Source organism: Corvus cornix, chromosome 9 (genome assembly GCF_000738735.6).
Source record: "Corvus cornix cornix isolate S_Up_H32 chromosome 9, ASM73873v5, whole genome shotgun sequence".
In the NCBI taxonomy this organism is placed as follows: Eukaryota; Metazoa; Chordata; class Aves; order Passeriformes; family Corvidae; genus Corvus; species Corvus cornix.
The window spans coordinates 11323127-11340376 of NC_046339.1; the positions used below are offsets into that span (position 1 = coordinate 11323127).

Genomic DNA, 17250 nt, shown 5'->3' on the forward strand with positions numbered 1-17250 from the left:
CCCTACAAATAAAGTTTCTTAATCTTCTCCATTCCTTCCCCCTCTTCCTCTCCAGGAGATCCATTCCACACAGACCATGGAATTTTGGCCTCTCATTTGTATGTGGAAGAAAAGGAAATTTCAGAATGCTGGAACTTCCCACAGATCAGAAATTCCCTTTTTCAGACAGTTCTTCATGAAAGTGTCCTAGTGGCTTCTGTGGCACTTGGCCTGCCTCTGTAGGATTGTCAGGCAGATGTAGGAATACCTGAATGGAGGAGAAGGGACTGTAAGGTAACAAACCCACCACCTTGCATGAGGTGAAGCACCCTCTGCCCCTGCAATGAAACTGGGGACTCCCAAGCCTCCTGTTCTCCAATCCTTTGTGAAATCTGTTCCAGAAGAAGGGCTCCTTTGCTGAGGCAGTTTAACCTCTCCAGCTCTAAAGAAAGTGAATATCTTCATTAGAGATGGGGTGCTCAGAAGTTCTGAGCAGGGCAGCTGTCAGTTCTTAGCAGCTTTCACAGGGATTTTTCAATCCTCGCTTGCCAGTAAGAGGGAATTTTGAAGTGTGCCAGGAGGCATTGCTCTTTCTTCACATGTTAGTTTTTCTCCAGCACAAAAGAAAAGAAATAACAACAGAAGCAGGAGATTTCTGTTAGTAGAAAGGGAATTAAAATAGTTCTAGTGTCTCCCTTTGCATGGTCCCTGCTGCTTTTGTTTTGCTTTCCAGTGTATTATTTTTGCTGTCCACTCTCCAGACTCCTTTGTTAAATTTCTTGTGGGAATATAACAAAGTAAAATTTCACTGAAATGCAGTAGACACAGAGATAGGGGGAGACAGCAAGCTCATTTTAAGGGGAATAAAAAAGGTAGAATTTAAATCAACCAAGAAGAAATGTGCCTGGTGGCAAGGCAAGGGCAGGGAGTGTGAGGGATATCTGAAGGAGTTCTGCTCCTCTGCTGCCACATCCTTTCCACACCAATTGTGACTCTGCACTTGCAGTATTTGAGTGTAGGTGGGACTCTGTTCCTCGTTCTCCAAAGTCCATCTCCTGTAGTCATTTCCATGAGTAGGAGAATATGTAACAAGCTACAATTTCACTGTTTCTGATTTGTTTGTTAGTTTGTTTTCCATAGTAGAGGGCAGTTAAAGTCCACACTTATACAGATGACAAAAGCACCAGAGGGAATTTTAAAGCACTTTCTTTCATAAATGAAAATGATTGGCCTTTTCTGTGCTGGAAAATAATAATTAAAGGAGGCTGAGCTGGTCTGATTTGTTTGCAGCACCCTTAGTCTGTGACAAAGTCCGTCACAAAATGTTCCTACAGAAGATGAGCAGTGAGGAAGGGATGATGAAATAGTGAGTGATGGAGAAAAAAAGAAATAATGTTATTTCCAATGTGTCTTAAGGAACAACAGCAGATACCTCAAGGTTCCCTGGATTTTCTACCTTGTACTTAGGGAACATAAATGTTTTGATCTCCATGGGCATCTCTGTCAAAGACTTACCAGCAGTGGATGAAGGATCTTGCACAGTTCTAGTTGGGAAAAGGAAATCAATCCCCCACAGCAGCAACTTCATGAGCATTTAGTCTAACTTAAAAAATGTTCAGGGAAGAGAGAGAAAGACAAAACCCGAGGAAGTGAGTCAGATTCCCAGAGAGAGGATGTAAGGGATGGTGGGATGAAAGTATGTGCCTTTCAGAGCCTTGAAGTAAGGATCAGAGGAGATTCTTTGGACATGCCTTTCAGATCACTGCCTGGCACTATAAACACTGATCATGATACCCCACAACTTGGCTGGCTGCACTTTTAATGGAACTGCCTCAAAGCTGTCCCTTTGAGGGACGTGATGTTGGAAAGGGAGATAGAAAATGGTTGTTTCCAGCTATTCTAGTGCAGATTATCCATGGAAAATGCCACTGCTGTAAGGCAGAAGCTGCTTTATATGGCTCAGTTCAGGCTTCAGTCCGCTTTTGTCCAGGACTAACTCCTTGAATTTCAGAAATTTTTGTTTTTCTAATTGACACCAGTACAAAGAGATGAAAATCAAGTGATAAAAATCTCTTCCAGTAAGTGATCCTGGAGCTGTCTTTGCCATTAAAGTCTCTCTTCACAGCAGGGCCTTAAGAAAGTTCAAGGCATGCATGTCTGTCAATTCAGAAACAGGCACAAGAAGTGCCTTCCTGAACTGCTGCCTTAAAATAACCCCACCAATGGCCGCTTGTGCAGTGACATTTTGGAAATGTGCACCACCTTATTAGAAAATTCGACTGTGAATACCAGGCAACCTCCTGCGGTTCCTGGGATGTCAGCCCAGGATCTCAGCATCCTTCCCATCTCAGCATAGCTCAGAGAGGCAGTTTTTAAACTAAAATCTTTGTGTAAAATAATAGACATTGTGAGATGGGAAGCCTCATAAATTGAAAAATGTCAGTTGGTTTTTCAGAGGTTGCTTACTAATTTTCACCTCATAAAGATTTCAGAAGGGATTCTAGCACTTTGTTAAACTGCCACAGTGAAGTCTTCCATGTTTATTTATACAGACCTAGTAAACTCCCTGAGGTAGCCAAAGGGCCTGGTTTCAGCAGCACACAGCTGGTGATTTTTCTTTTTTGTGCTGAATTAATGTTCTCAAATGTGAGCAAAGTGTGTACATTAAATGGAGATGTTTATTCCCAGAGGAGATGTGAGAGCCCAGCTCACCTCTCTAGCCCAGGTGCTCTTGTCCAGAGAGGGCTGATGGTTAAATGCCCTACTTCATGCATCCTTTCTTTTGCAGCTGCAGCCAAATCTGTTTTGTGTTTGGATCTATTGGCCTAATTTCAGCCTCTGTCCCCTCAGCATCTTCCCTGTCACACTCAGCACAGACACTTTCAGGAACTTGTAGGGCAGGATCCCAGCCTAACTTAGGTTGGCTCAGCTCCAGCCAAGTTTATTGCCCAAAATCTCAGCTGTTGGAAATTTAGTTGATTTAAAATCATCATGAAAATCTCTGCAGCTCTGTACAGTGATTTGTTCCCACTTTCAGGATACGTGCTCCATGGAAAGCAGCTTAAGCTGGCGGAGTAAAGTAGTGTTTTCTCTGTTTTCAGCTGGTTTCAGAGTCCTCCAATCTTCCTGAGCCACGTTTTCATTTCAGTTACACCAAAGTAAATGCTACCAAGGACAGAGAAGCTATAACACCAAAATAATACTCTGAGATACAATAAACCTTTTACTTATTTTTCTAGTTTATTCTTCACCCTGTGCTTATGCGTCCAGCAGTATCACCTCAGTGTTCCTGCCCCAAGCGTCCCCTGGCAGTGATCCCTCTGAGCCAGACAGGGGCTTGCTCTGGAGTCACTCACAGCAGCCCTCAGGGTATCCCTCCTGAGCATCCCCCAAATGCATTTTTTAGGTAATTTCAGGGGTTAAGTTTCCCCCAGAGCAAGTCAGCAGGAGCCAGCAAAGTGAGCGGTTTGGGGCCAGTGACAGGGAGAGAAGTGTCATGGCTAAAGCTGCAGTGCAGAAGGTTTTTGCATGGGTGTTAAGGGCTGTGCTCCTGGCAGGCTAAGCCAGGGTAGCTTAACTGTCTGGACAACTTCTCCTGCATCTGTGGGTGTTTTCTGTTTCATTATTTTTGTAGAGCCATATACCTCCCTCATCTGGAATATCTCCACTGATTTTCGTGAATTTCTCAGGATTTTCATCCCCTCTGAAGAACATTTAGTTCACTGCTCATAGTACTGACACTGCCTCAACCCTGCAACAACTGTGGCAGGTGGGCCAAATGCAAATTTGGGGTAGGCAAGAACATCCTCCACTGGAAATTTTGGGGGCAGATTTTGCAATCCTCTTTGTGCAAGTCGGACCCAATCAATATGTAAGCTGGCCAGAAAAAGTACCTAAACAAAGCTGGTATGAAGTGGGTGTGCAAAATGAGCAGGACTTCCATTTCACTGGGACCAAGGAGAGGTATTGAACAGCATGAAAGGAGAAGTATAATGCACTGATGTGTGTGGGCACTTAGCTGCATGAAGAACAAAGGAAAATAAACCCTGTACAGAATTATGCTATTGGTGGATCTAACTGCTGGTATTTTGGTGAATTGTTGTTGCTATTACAGCCATCTGGAGCATGTAAAAGGGATGAAACTCGTCATTTTTTTAAAAAAGCATTTAGGATAATTTCCTTAGTTCCCAACTCTTTGGAGGGCAGCACCCAAAGCAGTTCTTGCTGTTCACTCTGGGAGGGGAAGGAGCAAGTGTCTTGCACCGTGCCTGCAGGGGACTCCTGGAGGTGTAGTGCTGGTTGCACTCCCATGCTCTCCAGAAAGCTGCAGTGCCTGCCCCTGCCAATGCTCAGTGTGTTACAGGGGTTTTTTGAGACATGCACATTGATCCTGCCAGCCCTGAAACCCATCTCTGCCACTCAGATTTGATGCTCATCCTTCTGCTGTGCTGAGGACTGACTGTGTGTGGCAGGTAAGGAGCATTCCCTCTCTCCCCTCCCTCTGCAGGTGGGACCTCTGCTGCCCCGGTGGAAGGGAATGTGTTAATGGCTCTGTAAGGAGAAGGATGATTTTTCCTGGCAGCACTTTTAGGTTGGCTTCCAGAATATGTACAGTTATCATTTATGTTCCTTTAAATTCTTTCCTTTACTCAGAAGAGGTCAGTGCATAGAAAGAGAATTTGGATTATTAGGCTGCTGGCACTGACCTGCATTTTCCACTGTGTGTACTTGGAGTAGAGTTTGGTGCCTCTTCTCATTTGTTTACTTTTTCCCTTCCCCTCTTTCTGCTCCCCCCTCAATAAGATGTTGGATTTCTCTTTTAATTATAAATATTTTAAAATTTTAAGTGATCCATTAAACCGCTTCTTTAATTTCTCTGGGAATCTTAGGATTGCACATTTGATCTCCTGAAATGTGAAGAGCCCAGTGAAATGATTGAGGCATATTAGTGCTTGGGTCCTCAGTACACTCAGAAGACACCAAAATTGTGTCTTTGCTACTGGAACAAGAGCTTTGAAAATGTGGGATCTAATCCTTGATTCAGAGGTGTCATAGGTCTCAATCTGAGCTGGTCAGTTTGCAGATGGGGAAGTTGCTGATGGGTCTCTGGGAAAGGAGGATTCCTTGTAGTTTTGAACATTTATAATGTCATGATAAAGGCCCCTTGGTCTATGTGATATTTCTACTACTTAGAATCAATGCTTTTCAGAAAGTAGTTTTATTTTAGGTAGGAGAATTATTTTTTATTATGAAGATAATTTAACTATGGAGCCTCTGTAGTGCAGTCCATCAGCACATTTAGCTCATAACTGGAAAGCTGAGATTTGAGCCCATGCATAGATGGGTTTCCCTTTTCCTCTACCCATGTCAGGGAGCTTGGAATTAGATAACCTTTAAGGCCCAGTTAAACCAAAACTGTTCTATGATATTGGGCTGCAGGGTTTTGGCCATGCAAGGCTGTCTGTTGTGAAGTGGGATCTGTGTTTCTGATGGCAGTTCCCAGTACAGAGGAGAAAGGGGTTTGCTCCTGCACCCCCACAGTGATCTCAGGGCTTGGGACTGGGGAGACAGTGGATATAATTCCTCATGAAATGACCAGGGAATACTATGATGGGAGGGTAATAAGTTGTGGCTCCTAGGAATCTGTCCTATTTCAGAGCACACAATGGAAATAATACTGCTTCTGCTGCTGTTTTGCTCTAAAAGAGATATTAATGTAAAAATAGAGTAATTCAGAAATAACTGTCTTCCCCCAGCTGGATGTCATGGCAGCAAAAGCCCCATAACAGAGCCATTCCCTGAGCCAAGGTTATTTCTAAACCACTTCTAGTTAGTGGAAAACAATTTGCAAAGTTTTGAGTGATTTGAGAATAGGAAAAGTTATTTTACAAATCATTGTCTGCTGCAGGAAAAGCAAGTGTCATGGACACAGAACATCAAAACACAATATGGGTGTTTTTAGTGTATCAAGTCACACGTCAAGTCAGAGGGCTACCAAAGAACATAATTTCAACACTGTCAAACAGCTTCTGCTCTGCCTGCATAGTGATTATCCTCTCAGTTTACACAGATCTTTGCACTTCTGTGGTGCTTTAATAACATCACTGTAACCCCCTGACATTTGGGTAACGTGAGGAACAGAATTCTCGCAGCACCTACAGTCATCAGTCACTGTCAGCCCTGGGCTGAGGTTTCTCCTCTCTAACCGTGGGGCTGCACGGTTCAGACAGCTCTTTCTGACACTGTGCTTCCCATGGCCCCCAGAAAACAACCTAGAGAGTCTCTGGATTGTCTGCCTGGCTGCCCAGAGGCTTCAGAGCCTGGGCAAGCAGCAGGAGAAGGGAGGGCTCCAGTCCATTAACCCTGGCTGCTCCTCAGGGTGGCGCTGGTTATATTGAGTTCTTCGTGTGGCAGGAGAGTGGGGGACCTGCTTGAGATGGAGGGAGGGGGGGGAATCCCCTTTGGTCGAAGGAACTTACGGGACCAGGTGGAAAAAAGAGGTGGAAGAAGGGCAGGATTGAGGTGTTTCAGTTGTGTGATAAGTGCCTTGAAGAGGCACTTTCTCCATTGCCTTTTCTCCATTCCGTCTCTGCAGTCAGGCTTTGGTCTTGTTTGTACTGGTGTCACTCTGCTGACCTCAGTGCAATGACAGCACTCTCTGCTATCAAGGTACTGAGTGGTGAGCAGTTATTCCACTTATAACCTGCCTGAATAGAAGCCAGTCCCTTGTCTGGGATGGGAAGAACTAGGGACAGCTAGTAGCTGGCTGTTTTTTCTGGCTGTTGGTTGTTTATTTGGTCTACTGAGAACTAAATTAATCTCTCCATGAAACAGGTACTCCCTGCTCCTGAAAGCATTGTAGCTCTCTGAGCATTCTGTAGGAGCAGGACTTACACCAGTGGCATTGCTGTATGCCCAGGAATGTCTATGTGCAGCCAGACATGGCACCACCCAGGGCAGGGCTTCTGCCCCATGGGCTGAGCAGAGATGAGTTATCTGTGGCAGTGTGCTGGGTCTGTTACTCTTTCAGCAGCAGCCTTAGTAGCCTGCCTCACTTTTTTTGTGTTTAAAATGCTCCTTGTATTATTTATCTTGTACTTTCATTAGTTGTAATTTTATTGCAGTATTGGCAAAAAAGTTCACCCACTTCTTCTATGTTTACCTTAAGCACATCTGATGTGCAAAGCTTCCACACTCTCCCAATGCCATTTTTTTCTCAAAGACAACCAGGCTTTGCTGTGGCAAGGCTGGGCTGTGGGGAGTGGGGAGTGTGGATGCTTCAGATCCCAGAAGGATCCTCTTATGCTGCAACACCCCAGATTGTGTTGCATGGTTTAGCTCAGTAGCCCAGCTCCAGATGCTCTCTGACTGGTCACTGTAGTTGTGTGCTTGGTGGCAATGTGCTTGATTTGGGGCTGTGAGACAGGGCTTGGTGTGCTTAGTCAGTATTACCTGCTCTGTCTCACTCCTTTGGTTGGTTAGTTCCAAATGTATTTTGGATGCCTAATAATTCCAACAGGAAATTTATAGAAGAACATGAGAAAAGCTGTCCCCAGTATATAAATTACTGTGTTAGTACGACTGAGCTCCTGCGGCTGAGATTGCAAATCATTTTCAGATGCCGTCAGCATCTTTTTTTTTGTGCTTTGTCTCTGTCCTCCCATGACCATTGCTTGGAGAGCCATGACCACACTTGAAGGATTTCCTTTGAGGGGAGGGCTCAAATATCAAAGTGGAACAAAAGCATTCAAACCTAAAAGCCGATCATAAAGCCCAGCACATCATTTTCAGGAGCAGAACATTATTGTTACTCTGCTGACAAACTTCTTTTGAGGGCAGCAGCACGGTCCAGCACCATTTTAGATTTGTCTTGAAGCCGCACATAACCAAAGTAAATATATGGTTACATAAGAAACTATGTTATATTCTTCCTCCATGGTTCCAAGTGTAATTGTAAAGTAAGCACAAATGCAGTGTGTCTGCCCTTGTGGAGGTGGAGGGCCAACCTCCTTCCACACACAATTCCATGGATTCACACCTGGGATTAATGAGCCAGGCAAGTGCAAGGAAGGTGGGTTTGTCTCCTCTGCTAATGTCCTTGTATAAGATGTGGAGGCCCCCTGTGGAGGTGAAGACACAGATACAGGTAGGGAGAGGCACCAAACAGGCTCTGGGGAGCAGCCACGTTGCAGGGAGGGCAGTGTGTGGCTTTTGGACATCGTCCAGCTTGGTGTGAGTAACTGCAGCCCAGAGGATTACATGGCTCACGTGGATCTCTGGTGATTTATGCAGCTGGTTAGCATGCCAGCAGCATTGCCTGTAGTCACAGGGACTTACTGCTGCATGGCACGAGCCTGCTTCCCACTGCGTGTGACCAGGGGAAGAGCTATGCTGAGGAGCTGGGACAAACCTGCTCTTCTAGAGCTGGGCTTTGAAATTTGGTAGGGGATCATTGTGCTTCTTTGCCCCTAAAGGTGTTGTGAAAATATATGAATCATTGTTTATTTCCAAAGGGCATGGACACTCTAACTTTGAACAGGATAGAAAAACCCATGAAGGAACCCAGAGACCCTCGTGAAAGACAAACCTTGGCCTGCAGAGAGAAAAGGTCTGACTGTGTGGCTGGCACAGTGCAGAGGTGGACAAGGAAACACACAGCAGGAATAAGCTGGCAGTGTTAGGACCTTGAGTTTTCTGAAGTTGTCAGTCTCAGTTTTAATTAAGCACAAATTGTTCAGTTCCATGCAGAAGGAACTGGATAATGTTCACTGCCCTGCACTCTATATGGGATTAAAACTGGGGCTTCTCCCTCACTTTTTGTCTAGAATACAGTGGCCACAGAGGGGAAAAAAGCTGGTAAGATGAGAGGACATTTTTCATGCCATAATATTCTGAACAGGACTTATAGGCCTTGGCCATAGGATATCATACAGTGCTCAGTTTTCTGTCTCAGTTTCTGGACTCGTAGTGCAGTATAATAATGTGTGCATAAGTTCCAAAAGAAATCATAAATTAAATACAATTTGAGGCACCTGAGCAGCAGGACAGTGACTGCTGTAAAAGCCCACATGGAAGTGAATGTTGTCAATATGAGGAGCCACACATTAACAGAGAATAAGATATTTACCTGTGAAGAACAAATGAAGTGACACCTATATCACATAACCAAAGTTTGAAATTGCTTTACAAAAGAGATCAGTGGCATCAACACCGTGGACAGCAAGGTCCAGAGAGCTGAATCCAAGGCCAGCTAGTCAAGGCAGAAGTGGAGCTGAGACTAAGCCCATGCACGTACACAAGCTGAGGGCTGAATGTCTGGAAAACAGCTTTTAGAAAAGACCTGTGGGTCCTGATGGGTGCATTGACCATGAACCAGTAGTGACCTTGCAGCAAAGAAGGCCAACAGCCTTGGCTGAGTGAGTGTGTGCACACATGGGGTGCTGAGCTTCCCATACAAGAGAGGTGTGGGCATACTGGGAGGGCCACATCTTGGAGCATCTGTCACAGGTGAGCAGAGGGTGAGAGATCTGGGGTTGTATAGCAGAGTTGATCTTATCAATGCATATAAACACCTGATGGGGAAGTAAAAGACAGACGAGAGTCTTTTCAGCGGTGTGCAGTAGAAGATGCAAGGGGCACAAACTGAATACAAGAAATTGCATTTAAATATCAGATTTTTCATGGGTTTTTTCACTGTGGCAGTGACTGAAGAACAAACAGACTGCCTAGAGAGGTTGTGGAGAGCACTTGCAAAAAGTTGCTTCTGTTGACCCTGCTTTGAGGAGGGGTGTTGGACTAATCAATCTCCAGAGGCCCCTTCCAAGCTCCACCATGCTGTGATTCTGTAACAGAACATAGCTCTCCTGAATCCCAGGGTAATATTTGAAGTGAAATGGTTGCTGGGATCCTGGGCATCTGCTCTATTTTGATTAAATGCTGCCAACAGAAGTAGATGTTCAGGTACGGGGCTGCACATGCACAGGTGGCCTGTGCATATGTGTGGTTACCTGCAGAATCCCTCCATATGCAGGCAAACCAGCACACCCAGACAGTCTGTCAGAAGAAAATGTAGAAGATTGCTAAATTCCACCTAGACAGAATTTCCAGCTGAAAAAAAAGAGGAAGGATGTGTCTGGGGAAACCTGGCCATGTGCTGTTCCTGCTTCTGGGATCTTGTGCTGCCTCTGTACGGAGCAGTTTCTCCTTAAATACTCGCCTATTCAAACAGGGTGTTTGCAGGAGCAGTACATTCATCACTTGATATTGTGGTGGGTTACTTACTATTCATCACTCTTTGTATTCTTCTCTTTAAACCTTCCTAGCTGTTTCAGACAAGGGAAAGTAATGTGAGAGTGTAGTTGTACAGAAAGGCTTGCTGCTTTTCTCATCCCAGCACATCCAGCTCATGTGGGCACAATCAATTCCTGCAGCTGTGCCACCGGTTTAGCTTATGCACATTGCTTCAGAAAAAAATAAGCTGTAACCAGGGTTTAGTCTGGCAGTTACTTTTACTGCTTTTTATTGTTGTTGTGTCATACAGTTCTCTGTCATTCTACACGTTTCTCTAGTCTCTGCAGTAGCACTACCGCAAAATGCATGAAGGCAAAATGCTGCCAGTTGGGTGACCTCACAGGTGGAGAGGGGAGGAATAACGGAGGAGCTGGGAATCAGCGCTCAGTCCTTTGTACCCACAAGCGTACCTGGATCTATTCAAACCAGCCAACACCTTCCTCCCGCTTCCTGCAGGATCGATTTGGCTTTGGGATGGTTCATTCGCAGCAAACCCAGCTCAGCCCCACGCACAGTGTGGCCACCTCTAGAGGGCGGTGATTGACTGATGAACGTAATGGGATGATTCCTGAAATATCCCGGACTAATCCAGCTGCGATACTGCCGCTGTTTAAGGAATTGCAGCTTCGCTGCAGAAAGGTGCACAGTCTAGCAGAGATAGGTCTCTGTCCAGCTGAAGTGATAGAGGAATTGAAGTGGACAAGTAAAGTATCAGAATTTAGCTCAAGAATTAGGATGAATTTACAAACTGTTAAAAGATCAATAATTCTTAGAAATAGCAGAAAGCTTCATTTCTCTAACAGCTTTGGTTTGTGCTGTCCCTTGAGGGAACCAATCCATAAGCACATTTAAACCAGAGCAAAGCAGGAAAAAAGTCAAAGCCAGCACAAATTGCTCTGAACTCCTGGGTTCAGGCTACTAGCGTGCTCTGTTTGGTTTCCAGCACAGCCACCATCCCAGGGATGGCCTTGCCAGGAATGAGGGGACAGAACCTTCCTTATTAACATCATTCAGTGCAGGAATTGTCTCCATGGAGAAACAGCTTCCCAGCCCCACCTTTCACATGACTTCATCTTCCTTTACCTGCATGTCAGGCAAGAAACTGGCAGAGAGGTTTCCTGCAGCATCCTGTGATGCTGGGAGTGGTCCACATGTGGCCCTGCCCAGCTTCCACCCCTCTGCATCTGGCTGAAGAATATCACTATCCTTCCTCTTTTTCATTTTGCTGATTAGTTCCTTTCTTTACTTCTTCCGTTTCTCTTCTCCTGATGCCATTAAATGGAACTCCACCATACTTCTCAGTTCTGCAAGGAAATGATGAAAAGTTGGTTGAAATAAAGTGTGAGGTGAGGACAGACTTTCAGGGCAGACACACTTTTTTCTTCTTGGAGGGTATCTGAACTTGAGCTGCTGCTGCACATTCAGTGCTGCGCTTCCTGGCCGTGTTTGTACCTGGCTCTGGAGCTGCTGCAGTATGTGCTCTGCAGCCAAGGTGCACGCTTTGCTGCTCTGTGCTTTGTGTACTGTGGCACCAGGGTTCATGGGTCACAAAGAGTTTGTTTCAGTGACAATAGGGGACGTCAGCACACACATCTTTGACAAGGCACACAGTGTGAAAACATCAACACTCTTCCCTCCTAGCGCAGAAAGATGGGTCTGGTTCCCAGTTTGTTATCTTTGTATTTAGCATTGACTCCAAGGAGCGTAGTTAGAGGGGATGGAAACACAATCTCGTTTTCATTTCTGTGGTGCCAGTTGAGTCAGGACCAGGCTGACACTGGCCCAGAACTATTACCATTTGCTTGAGACATCTTGTGTGTTTTTGTTGACCCTTGTCCATTAGCTCATGGACCACGGTGTCCATAGCTGGAACAATATGTCCTGTTGCTCTTCTTGGCCATCTTCATTCCTCATGTCCATCTTGGGCTGGGAGCCAGTGGCATGGGCACCAGAGATAAAACATCCTTTATTTCCAACCTTCCTCATCAGAGCCTGCCTGCTAAGAAAAACCTTGCCTTTCAAGAAAATGTCCTTTTTGGGACTTCTGCTTTGTTTTGTGAGAGCTTTTTATGGATCATACATGTCATGACCCAGCACCTATCACAAGCACATAATTCCATCACAAAGGACTTTTTAAAAGTACATGTATAGAAACTACTAGTAGAAAGCCTAACATTCCTGAAGAATGTTACTGTCTTCAGTGCTATTTTCTACCTTCACTTTGTGGGTTTTTTTCCTCCAACTCTATTTAGCTGCAAGGATTCATCTAAAGTGGAAGTGACACAACAAAACCTACTTTGATACCTTGCAGATTTAAAAATAGCTGTTTTAACATAGTTTTTCCTTCCAAGGTAGAATGTACCTTCTATTAGAAAACATTCACTCACATTGTTAATATAGGGTCTCTTTTCCATAGTCTGTCTTAGAGTGAGTCATCTGCTCTCTGGCTCTGTGTATCTCCATGCAAATCAGTAGGAATTAGCTTGGTTTCTGAAATTCTCTTTTGTGTTGACTGAAAATCTGGGGTGATTGTTTTAAAATGTTTCCCATTCTCCAGACAAGATATGAATGTAAATGCAACAAAAGTAATGTTGGACGTTCTCCCTGTACCAATAATGTAGCTGTAAACTGCTGTGTTTTGATTAATCTGGTGGAATGCTATGCCTCTCTCAGAGTGTCGTCAGAATTGGGCCAGTTTTATCTGAAGAGTTTATTGTCTCAAGAAGTAAAAATAAATTGAAGTCACTGTAATTTGGAATATCTCAGTTTTTTATTTCAGAGACATATGAATCAGTATCAGCTGAGCACCTGGCTTGTAGAAAGCAGCTCATTATTTTAAAAAATGCAGTTTCCAATTTGAAAAGAAAAAAAAGCACTTGGATTATTTCTTAGAATTTTGGGGCAAACCTTGCAAACCTGGAAAAATGTCCACTTTTGCTAACTTCAATGTGACTGTTTCTGATGACACACTCATTGTTTAGTGAAAATATGAATAATCCCAGAAATCAGAATGTCTCAAGTCACAAGCCTTTACTCCATGCCAGATCCATCACAAATTCCTGAGCACAGGTGTACTGCTTTGGCCATAACACCTGCTGGACCCTGCACTGTTCACGTTGGTTTATGAGTGACAGATGTGTGATGTCATGTGAGGAATCAGTGGTTGCTGGGAAGGGCTTTGAAGGGGCTGGAAGGTGAAGTTCCCATGGGACAACTTAGTGACAGAAGGAGGAGGCTCCTGTGGCTTAGACCACAGGGATGTAACAGCACTGCTGCATGTTTTTGTGGGAGAAGGGAAGGATTGAAAGTGGGAAACTATCAAGCATGGTGTATTCATGTGCCATTACTAAGACTTTAAAGACAAGGTCTGACAACCCCAAATATAGTTTCCACAGGCAAGGGTGCTGAAGAGCAAGATTGCTCAACACTTACACAAGTGAAATCCTGCTAACTCCTGCTCTCTGAATCAGAACTTTTCTTCTTAAGGAAAACACTCAGCCAGCTCAACTGATTTGCAAACCAGTGTTGAAAGATTTGCAGAAATTCTTGTGGGACCATGAGGGCAGTAGGGAGGCAAGTTTGTTTTTCTCTCGGCTGGTAACAGAAGGAGCTTCATGTCTTGTGTCGTTACCTCCTCCAATTTTTTTTTTCTTGTCTTCATATTTGAAAAAAATCACATTATATTTGTTTATTCATTCATGGTTAAGACAATAAAGACTCCTTCCAAACTCTTGGTTGCCCTAACTTAATTATATTGTAAGTATAATTAAACCACAGTGTTGTTGAGGATATCTGTTCCTTAGATGCCCTGCCAGCAGAGTAACCACCATACACCTTTTTCATTGTCTGGCAAGCTTACTTGGCAGTCTTCATGAGAAGGTGTCAAAAAGGTTTTACTAAAGTGAAGTCAGTTTAGAGCAGGAAATTAAATGTTAACGCTCTAACACACTACTAATTTTTATTAGTAGTATTTCTCATTTTGTTGTTTGTTTACTTATTTGCTTGCTTTGTTTGTTGGTTGGGGTTTTTTCCCCCAGAGAGAAAACCCACACATGTGATGGTCAGAAGAAGCCCATGAAGGTCACAAATTACCCAGGTCAGAACCTGCACACCTCCCAATCAGAGGTGATGATAATTGTGCGTATCAGCAACAATTTCTGGCGTCTTTTAGATTTCGTAGGAATGATACAGTGATAAATTTTGAAATACAAAATAACTTTTCTTAAAGGAAGAGCCTCAACCTCTCAGTAGGTCCAAAAGGTGGAACAGAAGTAGCTGGAGCTCTGCTATAGCATCACTGATCAGTGGAGAGCATAAAAGAAAATTTTGATGCCAGGTCTTAGACATCCTCTTGGAGCCAAAGGAGGTGACTGCAGGGCAGCACTTCTACTTTTTCCGCAGTCCTTTCTCCTCTCCCTCACTCTTGTGAGGTGCTGAGTTCTAGGTGAGTCTCGGCTGCTCCCCAGACTTTCCCCTGTGTTGTTAAACACTGAAACACCTTTGCTGCCAGCACTCAGCTCTCTGTCATCAGCTTACTCACACTGTCACAGCCCAGGCCTCCTACCAGCCACATCAGCACCAAGTGTGGTGGCAGAATGGAGTCCTGCAGAGATTCTGCTTGAAGAGCTTAAGATAGGACCTGTAAACATTCCCAAGAGGAGTAAATGCCTGTGAGTGCCACCTTGTGTCTTTCAAACAGAAGAAAGAAGAAGAAACTGGATGCCTGGAACTGCAGTAGTTGGTCAGCAGCACCTCGTGGTCTTATGCAACTAAGGTACTCCATAAACCAGTAATACCTTGTTGTTAGATTGTGGTTCTCTTTTTTTTCCCTGAGATCCTGCTTGCTCTAGACACATCAGTCAAGTACTTCTGTGTCCTTGGACTTCCAGCAGCAAACCACCACCTAAATGCAGTAAAACGGACCACAGTCCAGTTCTCTTCCTGCAGCAGCATTTTCAGCTGTGTTTCAGCAGTCTGGTGTTTGGCTCTGCTCTTTTGTTTCTGTTGCTCCTCTAGTACCCACAGAGCCCATTTGGGCTTCTGCAGCTCTGTTACGCTCTGCAGTGGAGAAGGGTCTCCACCTGCCTGACACGTGTGGCTGCTCACGTGGCCAAAACATTTGTGTATTTCTGCAGCTCTGCTCTAGGCCACATTCCCATATCTGCTTGTACTGAGAGATGCTGTGGAAACACAGAATGCCTTGGGTTGGAAAGGACCTTAAATACCATCTAGTGCCAACCCCCCTGCTGTGGGTAGGGACACCTTCCCCTAGACCAGGTTGCTCAGAGCCCCATCCAGCCTGGCCTGGAACATCTCCAGGGATGGGGCAGAAATCCTTGTTTTGCTTCAATATGAATAAACTCTTATTTTTCTCCAATCACTCTGATCAAGACAAATGATGAAATCAAAGCATTTGCTCCCCAGTTAGCAATTTTTTTTCCCACATACTGCAAATTTCTTTTTACTGTCCATGGCTTGTAGGAAAAGCTTTTGGCAAGTCAAACTACTTTGAAAGTACCGTGCCTATCTCTTTAGGAAATAAAATTACTATGAATTAACTCTTAAGGGCACTGCACCGACCAGGATTTTAAACCTCAAAACAGTTCTACAAATGCTCTGCAAATCGATTAAACCTGAGATCTATAAAAAGGGGCAAAAAAAAAGGTAGACTTATTCTAGGGAGGCAAACAGGGAAAGAAATAAATCCTCTGGTACTGCCTAGGAAAGATAAGCATCTCCACAGCTTGTGCTTTACAGTTCAGTAACTTAACATTTCAGTAACAGAAACAAAGCGTGTGAAAGACTTAAGTTCTTGTCACTTGCTTTACAAAGCACACTCCTTTTCTAATGCTTAGCTTACAGTGGTGTTGGTCTACTAAAAACACATTAATTTCTTTCTGAAGCTTATGCAGTTCTTCTGATACCCTCAAGAAATGAAGTTAAAAAAAACCCCAGTAATAACTCCGGCCATCAGATTTCTATACTGCAGTTTACAGAAGTGAGAGTTTAGAGGGATGCTTCTGAAAACCCTTCTACTCCCATGACTGTCTGAATCTTGAAATTAAATGAAAAAAAGGAAAAATAAAAACAGAACAAACCCCTAGACCTTTAATTATAACCTAATCATTTTGATCACAGCAATAAATATAACAAATGAGAGGCAAGTATGTGCGTGAGAGTGCAGGACAGAGAAAGGTTTAGGGCAAGGATCAGTGGAAAATCCTTAGAAATGATGTAAGAGAAAGCAAAGGCAGGGATTGGAGTTTGTAGCCTACACCAGAGACTATAAAAACTCTGAAAGAAAGCTGAACATTAAGGGTAAGTTAGGAGGAAGAACATAGCAGGACCATTAAGGTTGGAATTGCTTGCATCCAATGCAAGGTAAGAGGAGTGAGGACAGAATGTGTTGGGGATGTTTTGTGTCTTCTGCTCTCTTTACAGAAGCTTACTTCCCTTCTGTGTTTTCCTCTTTTTAATGTTTTCTTCAATTATTTTGTATTAACAGACATTCACAAGGTATAAAGATGCCCAGATCTGATGGAAAAGCACAACTACTTTTTCCAGTTTAGAATTAAGATAATAAGGTGCCTATCACTTAGGATTTTTGGTAGTAAACCTGAACTACAAATATTCAGTGGAAATTTATTTCCTTCAGTTAATCAGCCAATATTTAAACAGAATGTGTCAGTGCAATTTACAACACTGACAAATTACTTCTATGCTCTTGCAGTGCTTTGCAGTAAACTGCTGTCTGTTTATATTGTTATGGATTTTTCTTTTGTGTGAGTTATTGTCAAATGCATATTACTTCTTAAAATAAGCTGAAAAGCTATGACAGAATAATTCTTTTGCATAACTAAATATCTTATGTGGTAGACAAGTTTGCTGCATCTAACATATTGAAAAACAGGAGATAAATGATTTAGGAAAAGTCTTTAATTTATGGATCTGCAAAAGGGTTTTATTATATCCCTTGTCAGA

The 17250-nt window shown here is 43.7% G+C and overlaps 1 protein-coding gene across 3 annotated transcripts in view; it reads left to right on the plus strand.

Annotated features, from left to right (window-relative positions):
* The window catches only part of OSTN (osteocrin), a 50803-nt gene that overhangs the window by 17188 nt on the left and 16365 nt on the right, over window positions 1-17250 (plus strand). Inside the window, exon 1 of one of the 3 annotated variants that reach the window (XM_010397185.3) lies at window positions 4199-4451. The exons of 1 other annotated variant lie outside the window; for it this stretch is intronic. The gene's annotated coding sequence lies outside the window, so the exon portion shown is untranslated. Of the gene's footprint in view, window positions 1-4198; window positions 4452-16584; window positions 16651-17250 lie in introns of those variants that run through there. One more of the 3 variants, XM_010397186.3, reaches the window with a different exon arrangement.